The 9,954-nt window shown below is 39.3% G+C and overlaps 1 long non-coding RNA gene across 2 annotated transcripts; it reads right to left on the bottom strand.

Moving 5' to 3' along the window:
- Positions 1-1,054: 1,054 nt before the first annotated feature.
- Positions 1,055-6,273, bottom strand: LOC131566561 (uncharacterized). 2 transcript variants are annotated; one of them, XR_009275556.1, is made up of 4 exons: positions 6,219-6,273; positions 5,194-5,431; positions 2,338-2,517; positions 1,055-1,223 (listed from the first exon to the last, which is right to left on the bottom strand). It is a non-coding gene; the product is annotated as an uncharacterized LOC131566561 (long non-coding RNA). The 2 variants fall into 2 exon arrangements; XR_009275557.1 differs by having other exon boundaries at positions 5,194-5,391.
- Positions 6,274-9,954: the final 3,681 nt, after the last annotated feature.

Raw genomic sequence — 9,954 nt, 5'->3', positions numbered from 1 at the left:
AGGGTCTTTAGGTACGACTCCTAAATTTTAAGCCTGAAGTCTAGAGAAGGAACAAAGAAATATGAAGAAATAATTTAATATAAATGTTTAACTGATGGTTTAGTGTCTACTGCATTTTATGCCTTTGGAAAAATGGGGAAAATGGCCAGAAAATGTTCTTTGCTTACAAGAAATTTTACCATTATTTTATCCATGACCAGTAAATTGTTTCAAATACCTGTCCAACAAAGCTGGTCTGGATTCTGAATGTGTTTTCTATTTTAACTGTGTCTTGTGCACTTGCCATGTGAATGCTTTTTTTTCAGTGTTATATTCAGGTGCAAAATGAGCAGAACAAATAATGCCTCCTTGATTGCCCAAGAAACAGAAGTGCAATATCCACAAATACTTCCAAAGGATTGTTTTGTACTTGTAGGCTATTACATAAGCCTACAAGTACAAGAGATTCTAAGGTTCTGCTTAATTTCTAATTTTAAGTCATCCGTATGCACTGCAGCAAAAAAACCAGCTGAAGATCATTAAACATCTAGTTAATGCAAATCAGAATTGAAAGAGAAATGTCAAAACTAGAATAGGTTTAAGATATATTTGGGACATGCTGAATCTCAAGTGTCAACCTAGGCCATGCATAAGCTATACCCAAAACAAAACAAAATTAACAAAGTATTTTTTTGTTCAAGTAAAAAAAAAAAAAAAGTATGACCACTATTAGCACTCAATTGACTTGTATATATTGAGCATCATTTAAAAATTGTTCCAGATAATGAGCTGGGAGCAAAAAATTGGAGATCTCTCAACTGACATCAGTGTAAAGTAGCAGTGGCTTTTCAAAAAGGGAAAAAGAAATACCTATATTTAAAAAGATTCAATAGAGTTTCAAATGAGTGCAGTGTCATGAAATCCAGCTGAGACCTGTTTTAGATCCCGCTGTAGCTGATGCTTAAGGGCTAATAGTCAAACTATTCTGGCTGCTAAGCAATGGCTGTTGTACCATCAGAACTACAGCTACTTCTATATTTCTACAGTGTGCATAGGATTCAAGGAGAAACATGGAGAGAGATACTGGTTTATTCAAATATTTGCACGAGTTACAGAACCACAGCAGGGGTTTTTCTGGCCATATTAAATGGCATTTTTCCTTTTATTATACATGCTAAAGACACATAGAGGGAGGTAAAAAGCAGCGTAGAAACTTATGTCAATTGGAAGAGCCTCATCTCTTACTGTAAAAAAAAAAAAAAAAAAGACTTTTATCTTGGTGATAAGAGGTTTGCTGGGAAATGTAGAACAAGACTGTTTCATGAGAATGTATTTATTTCAATATACTCCTTTTTTCTTTCTTAGATGTAGTTATGGAATATTTAAATGCAGCAGGTGAGAACATGGCTGACCTCCAGGACCTGAATGGTTTGGGGTGTAGGTATTTCTTTAGTAAGGAGGAGTTGGACTTTGAAGAACAGGCTTTTCTGTGTGAACAGAACAGTTGGTTTCAGTACTGAATAATTTCATGTTCAATCCACCTATTTTAGAAGATTTATGCCTAAAAAGGGAATGTCTTGGCCAGAAGAGGGTGCAAAATTACCTAGCAAGCTGAGACATGTTTTTGTGTATTTTAAAGACAACATTATGGTGCACAAAAACATTGAGGAAAAGTAAAAGTTGCAGTATGCTTGCAGAAAGCTCTCCCTTAGCTGAGAGGAGCTTTCTGTGCAACTATACTTTTTGTATCACAAAAAACATCAGGACCCAATGTGAGAACACCAAAAACTGTGCTCACAGTAAAAAACCTCTCATTGCTAAAAAAGTTGTCAAGAAGATAGGCAATATTTATACAGCCTTCTGTGTGCAACATAGGCTATTTCTGACTGATACAGGAATGACATGGAATACATGTCTGAGCCTCTTCAGGTAGATTTTAATCTATAAAAAAAACCACATTTGTATAAGTAGATCTCTCAACATCCTGTGATATTTTGTTATAATGTTGTCATATCTCCAAAGTGACAGCATGATAACTTTCTTCACACTGAGAATATATCTGACAGTACCCTGTGACGGCATCACATAACTAAAAACAAATATTTTAGAACAAAAGATGATATTTGGCATATGTCAAAATGGCAGCCTGCTCCTCAGAGGGTGAACACTAGGGAAACCTACAGGAGTGTCTCCATCATGTAAGAATGACTATGTATTTGGAAAAATGCCAAATTATTTTCAAGAATATTGAAAATTATTTGGCACTTTTGAAAATTAATTTTCAAACAATTAATTTTATTATTGATTAATTAATTTCTCAGATTCACTGCATCATTCAAATAAATTTAAGTTACTCACCGAACAAAAGTGCTAACGATATTTTGACCCGAAACTCTCCAGAGAGGATGTTGTTTTGAGTTTGACATTCAGACTTTGAAAGCCAGCCTCTTTCGATGGGCTACCTCTACCTTCCCTTCATGTGAGAAGGCATTTCAGAGAGAATTGCTTTCAGGGTAGCACCAGTTCCTAATTAATTAGCTAGGGAGAAAGAAAAGACAGACTGTTAATACAATGTAGTGGTTTAGCCCCAGCCACCAGCCAAGCCCCATGCAGGCACTTGCTCCTCACCAGCAGGACTAGGGAGAGACTTGGAAGGGCAAAGGATGGAAAATTCATTGGTTGAGATAAAGCCAGTTTGATAGGAAAAGCAAAAGCAACACACAAAAGCAAAGCGGAACAAGGCATTAATTCCCAGCTTTGAAAGGGCAGGGAGATTCAGCCCCATCCAGGAGGGCAGAGCCCCATCATTTGTAATGATTAGTTGGGAAGAAAAACACCGTCACTCCCTTCCTCCCTCCACTTTATGTACAGATGATGTTATGTGGTGTGGAATATCCCTCTGGTCAGCTGGGGTCATTTCACCTGTCCTGTCTGGGTCTCCTCCCACCCTCCCAAGCACCCCCACATTCATTGCCAGCATGGCAGTATGGAAAGCAGAAAAGGCCTTGGCTCTGTGCAAGCCCTGCTCAGCAATAACAAAAATATCTCTTTACTATCCAACCTGTGCTCAGCACAAACCTAAAACACAGCCCCCTACCAGCCACTGCAGAGAAAAGTAACTGTCTTCCAGGAAAACCAGCAGAATCTTTTTTTCCAAGATATCACTATAACTCCAAAGGTATATTTTATATAATACACCATTTCATTATAGGAAAAACGAACCTACAGTAACATATATTTTCCCCTCTTTCTCGTGCTTTTAGGGTTTTCCTGTGGTACAAAAAACCATGAGTGATAACTTCAAAGTTGCGTTACAGCAGTGATGCAAAGACAAGTAGATATTAAGGAGATTGTAGCTGAGATGTTGTTTATCATACAGTATTTACAGGGAAGATCTTAGGTGGCTACAGCTGAAGCAGAATAAAGCAGTGTAAGCCCTAACTATATGTATGTCCAAGTAAGCTATCATAGTCTAAGATCAATAAAATACTTTTGGGTTTCTCAGAAAGGTACCAGCAATCATGAACTGCAGGAAACATTAGCAGTGAATTGTAAATTCACATAAGGTAAGGGCAAGCATTTCACAAAGCAGACTCTGGAGGGTTGGTATTAAGGTAACCAAAGATCCTTCCTGATTTCCAGGCAAAAATGTAGTACAGCAATTTTACTGGTTTTTACTGTTTTTGCGATTTTTTACTGTTTTTTATCTAGCAGGTGAAAGATTAAAAGCAGCTCTGTACCCAGAAAAGAAAAATACTTGCAGAAGAAATGTATGAAGGAAAGTGTGCTTGAATTTTTAATTCTTCTTGGTACCTTTTTGGTATTTTTTTTGTTTTATTCTCCTGTAGTGGAAGACTGCTGATGAGACTGCTTGTATTTTTGTCCCCATTAGACCCTAAGGTAAAAATGTTGTCATTTAAATATACCTCAGCTTTAACCAGTGGCCAGCAAAAAAAAAAAGGTCCAGTTGCTCTGAAGTGTTCTAGCAGCATTGTTGTTTTACTTAAAAACTCAAATTATACTTAAAACAAGCACTTAGAAACCCTCTAGAAAGGATGTTAATCTCCTGTTCTAGGTTACGTCTATTTCTTTTGATATTTAAGTATATGAAGGAGTAGGAAATAAGAAGACTTGCAGAAGTGAGTAGTTTCTGATGCTAAAAGTACATAATGCAAAGATGTGTTAATCTGTACTGAAGCCTCCAAAGAGATTAAATCCTGCCACGATGTCTGCTCTGAAACAGAACCCTACAGGGAATGAACAGGCAAGTGGCACTTAATCAGTGGCTTACTGTACATAGGTAGATGTGAATCCAGCATGCTGTTGTTTTTCCCAAGTATATTTTTCTTGGATATGGGGAAGAGGATTTGTAATCACACATCCTTGTATGTGATTTCCTATCAAACTGATCCCACAGAGCAGATGCCTATCACTATCCCCAGCCTGTGGATTTAGCTCCAAATCTTAAAAGTCGTCTGAGTAAATAAAGTAACAGGAAGGAATCCAGAGGGGTTTATATGCAGTGTGTCTCTTTTGAAGTAATATAGCATGTAAAATTTCTCTCAACAGGAGTCACATTGTTGCTAAATCCTCCCTCATCGGTTTTAAGTTTGACTCTCAGCTTCTTGAAAAGCCACTGTCTATGTGGTGGTGCTTTTTCATCAGAGAGTCAGTCTTCCCACAGAATCTGAGCCTTGCAACTAGAGATTGTGAGGACTGATAACAGTGAAGCACTGCCAAGCCTTTTCTCAGCTCAGTGTATTAGATCTGTCTGATCCTGAGAAGTTGTGTTACCTGCACACTTCTTTCCCTCTTCTTTTGGTCAGGTATTTCATATCCAAGACAGACTAAGCTGATGTTACTGCTCTCAGGCCCTTCCAAGGTACCACTAGTACCCTGTCTCTCTCTGTCTGCTTGTTGTACATCACAGCCTTGGAGAAGTGAGCTCTGCTTTTCCATTGGCTCCATTTCCCCAGGGATTCTTGCTTTTGGAAAACAGCCTGTGCTTGGAAGGGCTCCAGGCTTGCTTGCTTGCCCCACTGAGAGCTGCCCCTTTTGATCTTTACCTGTCTGGGAGGTAAGCACAGGGCACGCATCAAAGTGCATTTCATGCATCACTGCCCAAGAAGCACAGTGGAGAAACTCTTGGAAGGCAAAAAGTTCTTGTCATAGATATGTGTTCTACTTGGGAAAATATGCCATGGTACTACACACCTCTTATTTTCCTTCTGTGCGCAGTTGGTACTGATATTCATTCTGCAAGTTCTCACTCTTCAGGAAACAGGATCTGCTTGTGTTGCTTCTGCTACTCTCTGTGGCTCTGTGGATATTCTTCGCCAGACTGCAAGGAATGTTCTTTCAAGCTGAAATACTTTCTTCAAACAGAAGAAGAATCCATGGGCCTGCTCCTGGCTACACACATACATTGTGTTAATATTTGTGAGCATTGGCCCTGAAACAGAATCAGAAGAGTAACATAAAATAAAGAAAATTATATAATTTTTTTAAAATCCTGCTCCTGCTTGTAAGCTCTCTGAATCCTTGAATATGTATTGTTATCTTGTATTTCATATTTCTCGAGTCCCATACTATTGTTATTATATTCTTAAAGTCCATACCTTCTAGCTGGCTTTCAACCTTGCAGCTCTTCTTTGCAGCACAGTTCTCCTTGGCTTCACAGGGGCTCCTCCAGAGCTCTCAGCCCATCCCTTTTATCCCAGTTATCTTTACGAGCTACAGCTGCTGCCCACCTAAGGACTTCACATCTGCCACTCATTTAGACTAACTGGGACCCACTTATCTAATACATAGGACTCTCACTACATTTCCCCCTTTTTTCTATTACTAACTGATATATTCAAATATAATATGAATATTCAAGTACAATATATGCATTTCCTTACAATACATGTTTTATCCCAAGACTCAAAGGCCTCGTACAACGCACAAGTACAGTACACACATTCCCCCATGACTCAAAGGCCATGTACAACACACAGCTTCTTAACTCAAAAGCCGTATTTCTTGCAGCTCCTGGCTGCCACAGCTCCTTGATTCAATAGCTATGTTCTTCTCTACAGCTCTCAGGCTGCTACACCTATCTTCCACAGCTCTTCAGGCTGCTACAACTCTCAGGCTGCATGCCTCCATCACACCAGGGTCACCAATTGTTGTTATCTTGTTGTAGTTCATATTTCTCGAGTCCCATATTATTGTTATTATTTTCTTAAAGTCCATACCTTCTAGCTGGTTTTCTACCACGCAGTTCTTCTCTGCAGCGCAGTTCTTCTTGCCTTCACAGGGGCTCCTCCAGGGCTCTCAGCCCACCCCTTTTATCCCAGCTACCTTCACGAGCCACAGCTGCTGCCCAGCTAAGGACTTCACATCTGCAGCTCATTTAGAATAGCTAGGACCCACTTATCCAATACATAGGACTCTCACTACAAATATGTTTTGGAGATGAAACAACAAATAACGTTCCAATTTTTGAGTCATTTGACTCATGGTGAGGTAGGGAATAGACTAGAATAGACTAGTTCTGTTATGTTCTATATGACAAATTATGACCCAGGTCTGAGGGCCCTATCCAGGAGAGAAGCTGTCTGCAGTGCATGCCCCAGGCCCATCCAGAAGAGAGAGTCAGAGAAGGGCACAACTACAACATTGCTAAAGCAGAGACTGAATGCTCTGGGGAAATGAACAAGTATTTTTCATCTCAGAAAGTTTTGCAACCATCTAATTCTGAACCACCTCCTGCTCCACACGGAGGGCTTGATCTTTGAGCCAAGATCTTCAGTCTCCCAGTGTCAGAAATGAGAAAGTTTGCCACCCTGTGGAGGCCCAGCTAAACTGGATAAACATAGAGGACTCTCATAAAACCTGCAAGTATCCATGTACTTTTTGCAAATGTGTTTAAGTGGACAGCTGATCTCAAGAAGATCCATAGCTCTCACCCCCATCAGAAAGTACATGCCTCCTTCAAAAACAGCAAAGAGCCAATGCCCAGGCTGACAAAATTGCCCATTCTGTCCTTTCTCCAGCATAGGGCTGGACAGAAAGGATTTCCTCAAAATGTAGTGGTAGGGAAAGGAGGAGGGAGCAAGAAGAATCAAATAAAATAATATAAAAAAGAATAACTGAGTTGGAAGGGACCTACAATGATCATCGAGTCCAACTGCCTAACTATATTGGGGCTGACCAATAGTTAAAGCATATTATTAAGGGTGTTGTCCAAAAGCCTCTTCAGCACTGACCAGCTCAGGACATTGACAACCTCTCTTGGGAGCATATTCCAGGGTTTGATCACCCTCTGGGTAAAGAAATGCTTCCTCATGTCAGGAAACCTCTGCTGCTGATGGATGCAGCTTTGAGCCATTCCAATGCTCTCTGGCTCTGAAACCAAGGAAGAAATCATCACCTTCCTCTCTCCTTGCCCTTCTCAGAAAGCTGTACAGACCAGCGAGGTTGCCCCTCTGCCTCCTTCTCTCCAAACAAGAAAACCTCAGTGCCCTGAGCTGCTCCTCACAGGACACCCTGCCAGCCCCTTCCACAGCTTTGCTGCCTTCCTCTGGATTCATTCCGGGACCTTCACATCCTTTTGAAATTGTAGGGCCTAGAAGCACACACAACACTCAGGGTGAGGCCACCCCAACACCAAGTGCAGCAGGATAATCCCTTCTCTGAAGTGGCTGGTGAAGCTGTCCTTGATCCATGCCAGGACATGGTTTGCCCCCTGGGCTGCCCGGGCACACACGGATGATTCTGCTGAGCCTCCTGACAGCCAGCACCCCCAGACCCTTCCTGCAGGGCTGCTCTCCTGGAGCGGCTACTCCTCACCCCATTTAGACTTGTGCTCAGAAATTTGGGAAAATGTTATCCCAAGGTGACTAGCAGGGGCAACTGAAACTTCAGGTCAATCTGAGCATTAGTTTTCCCCTTGGATAGCTAATTAATGATAATGAACCGCAACAAAAGTTCAGATCCTCTTGGCACTTTAGATGCAATGAGATTTTAAGTTCAAGATGTTATATATGTTATTATCACACAGAAACATAGAATTAGCATCTTAGATAATAAAAGTAAAATAATCACCTTAACAAGAAAATAATATGACAAACAATAATAATTCTTACTTCCATCTCTTTATATATTGTAGGATATTTAGGTCTTTCAGATGATGGACTTGCTAAAACAATTCTGCATCTGACATTGAAAAAGTTTTCTAGATTGATAGTAGAAATTATTTACTCCAGTTACCACTCTTTTAAGACTGTCTGAGCCTACCTTAATGAAGGAAGATGCTAAGAAGACACTATGTTACTGAATCTAAATAAGGCTTCTTTGCCATCTGTTTTTGGATTCAACAATTTGCTGCAAAAGTGAGTTATTTACTGGAGCAACGGTCACACTTTGTGTAGCTGTAGTGCCTTCAAAAAGCGGCTTTCTTTTGATGCAGGCAATAGAGATGCATTGCAGAAAAAACTGATGTTTGAAGCAAAGGGAAAGTGATGTGTCTAAATGTAGATGTACACCAAATGAACCACTGGAACATCAAGGAATAAATCTCTGTTCAAAATCAGAGGCTTTCCACGTATTCATTCTAAGTTAACAGTTCTGGTGCCTGACTGGAGGCAGTGTTTATTCATGTTTCCCAAGTTACAGGAGTTGCCAATCAGAAGGAGACCATTAAACACTGAGGAAATAATTTACTGGGGAATCCACAAAGCAAAATGACCAGTAGCTCGAATGAGAAGGCTTCCCTTTGGTATTCATTCATACACAGTTCATTTAGCAACCCCTGCAAAATGTCATGCTTTATAGGTGGTTTTCTGCTTTTGTTATTGAAATACTGAAAGGTTATCATTTCAAGGTCCTCCCCAGCACTTTTCAAATCGTTTCCTGTCATTACTTCTTCACTTATGTAATATACTATACCAAAACTCTCAGAAGATGTCATTAGATCCTGCTCATTACTGGCTTAATTTATTAATAAAAACATTTTCCTTACAAGGCTGTGCTACTGTCAGAAGGTCAAAGAGCAGCTTCCACTAAACGCTAAAACTGTTGTACACAGCTGTCCTCACATTTCTTCTGAGTTTAAAACTGGATCCCAGCTAATAGATATTTACCTTTATTTATGGTAGAAGTAGACAGTTGGAATCTCTTATTTTCTGTCATAAGTCCTGTTCTCACCTGGTTAAGTCCAAAGTTCACACTTTTAAGTGATGGAAGATTTTATAATGGTTTAATGTCTGTGTTTCTTATAGTTAAAAAAAAAAGTTAATTTGCCTGTATATGAAAACTAGCAAAAGATGGCAAACAGCATGAGAAATCATTAATAAGTAACAATTTAAATACTGAGGAGATAAGTACCAGCATGAAAAAAACTAAGCATATGAAATTTTATTATGCCTCTAGGGGTAGGCAAATTTTTCTCTTCTGTATAAAACTTCAGATAAAATTCTGCTATTAAGACATCATTGTTATAATTCATTTTTTAAAAAGATGGGTTTTTTAAATGTAGATTGTTGGGGGTTTGGGATTATAGGTTGGCTTCTTTTTTTTTTTTTTCCTTAGTACAACTGTCTGCACACAAAAGAAGTCTAGAAGCATGGAAAACAAATTTCTAGCTGATTCTGACAAATAAGCCACACAGGCATAATCATTTAAAACTTTTAGAGTACACTTGAACCATTTTGACTTCCAGAGATGAATTTCTTGCAGTTCAGAGAAGTCTACATCTTGCTTGTACACACATGAAAATCCCTATGATTACCTATGATTTCACTGTTGATTTTTTTCCCATGTATAGTTGTTCTGTAGGAAGTTGCAATTGAGCATATGATAAAGTAAAAGAATAATCCTTACTGTTTAAGTTTCCCAAGTGATTTTTCATTGTATGGATTTAGAATTTTGATACTCTACAACCCCACAATGTAGAATATTTTAAAGGACTTCCCATGCATTTTTGGCTGT

Source organism: Ammospiza caudacuta, chromosome 1 (genome assembly GCF_027887145.1).
Source record: "Ammospiza caudacuta isolate bAmmCau1 chromosome 1, bAmmCau1.pri, whole genome shotgun sequence".
NCBI classification, from domain to species: Eukaryota; Metazoa; Chordata; class Aves; order Passeriformes; family Passerellidae; genus Ammospiza; species Ammospiza caudacuta.
The sequence above is the reverse complement of the archived record's forward strand: the minus strand, read 5'-3'. Positions and strand labels throughout refer to the sequence as shown.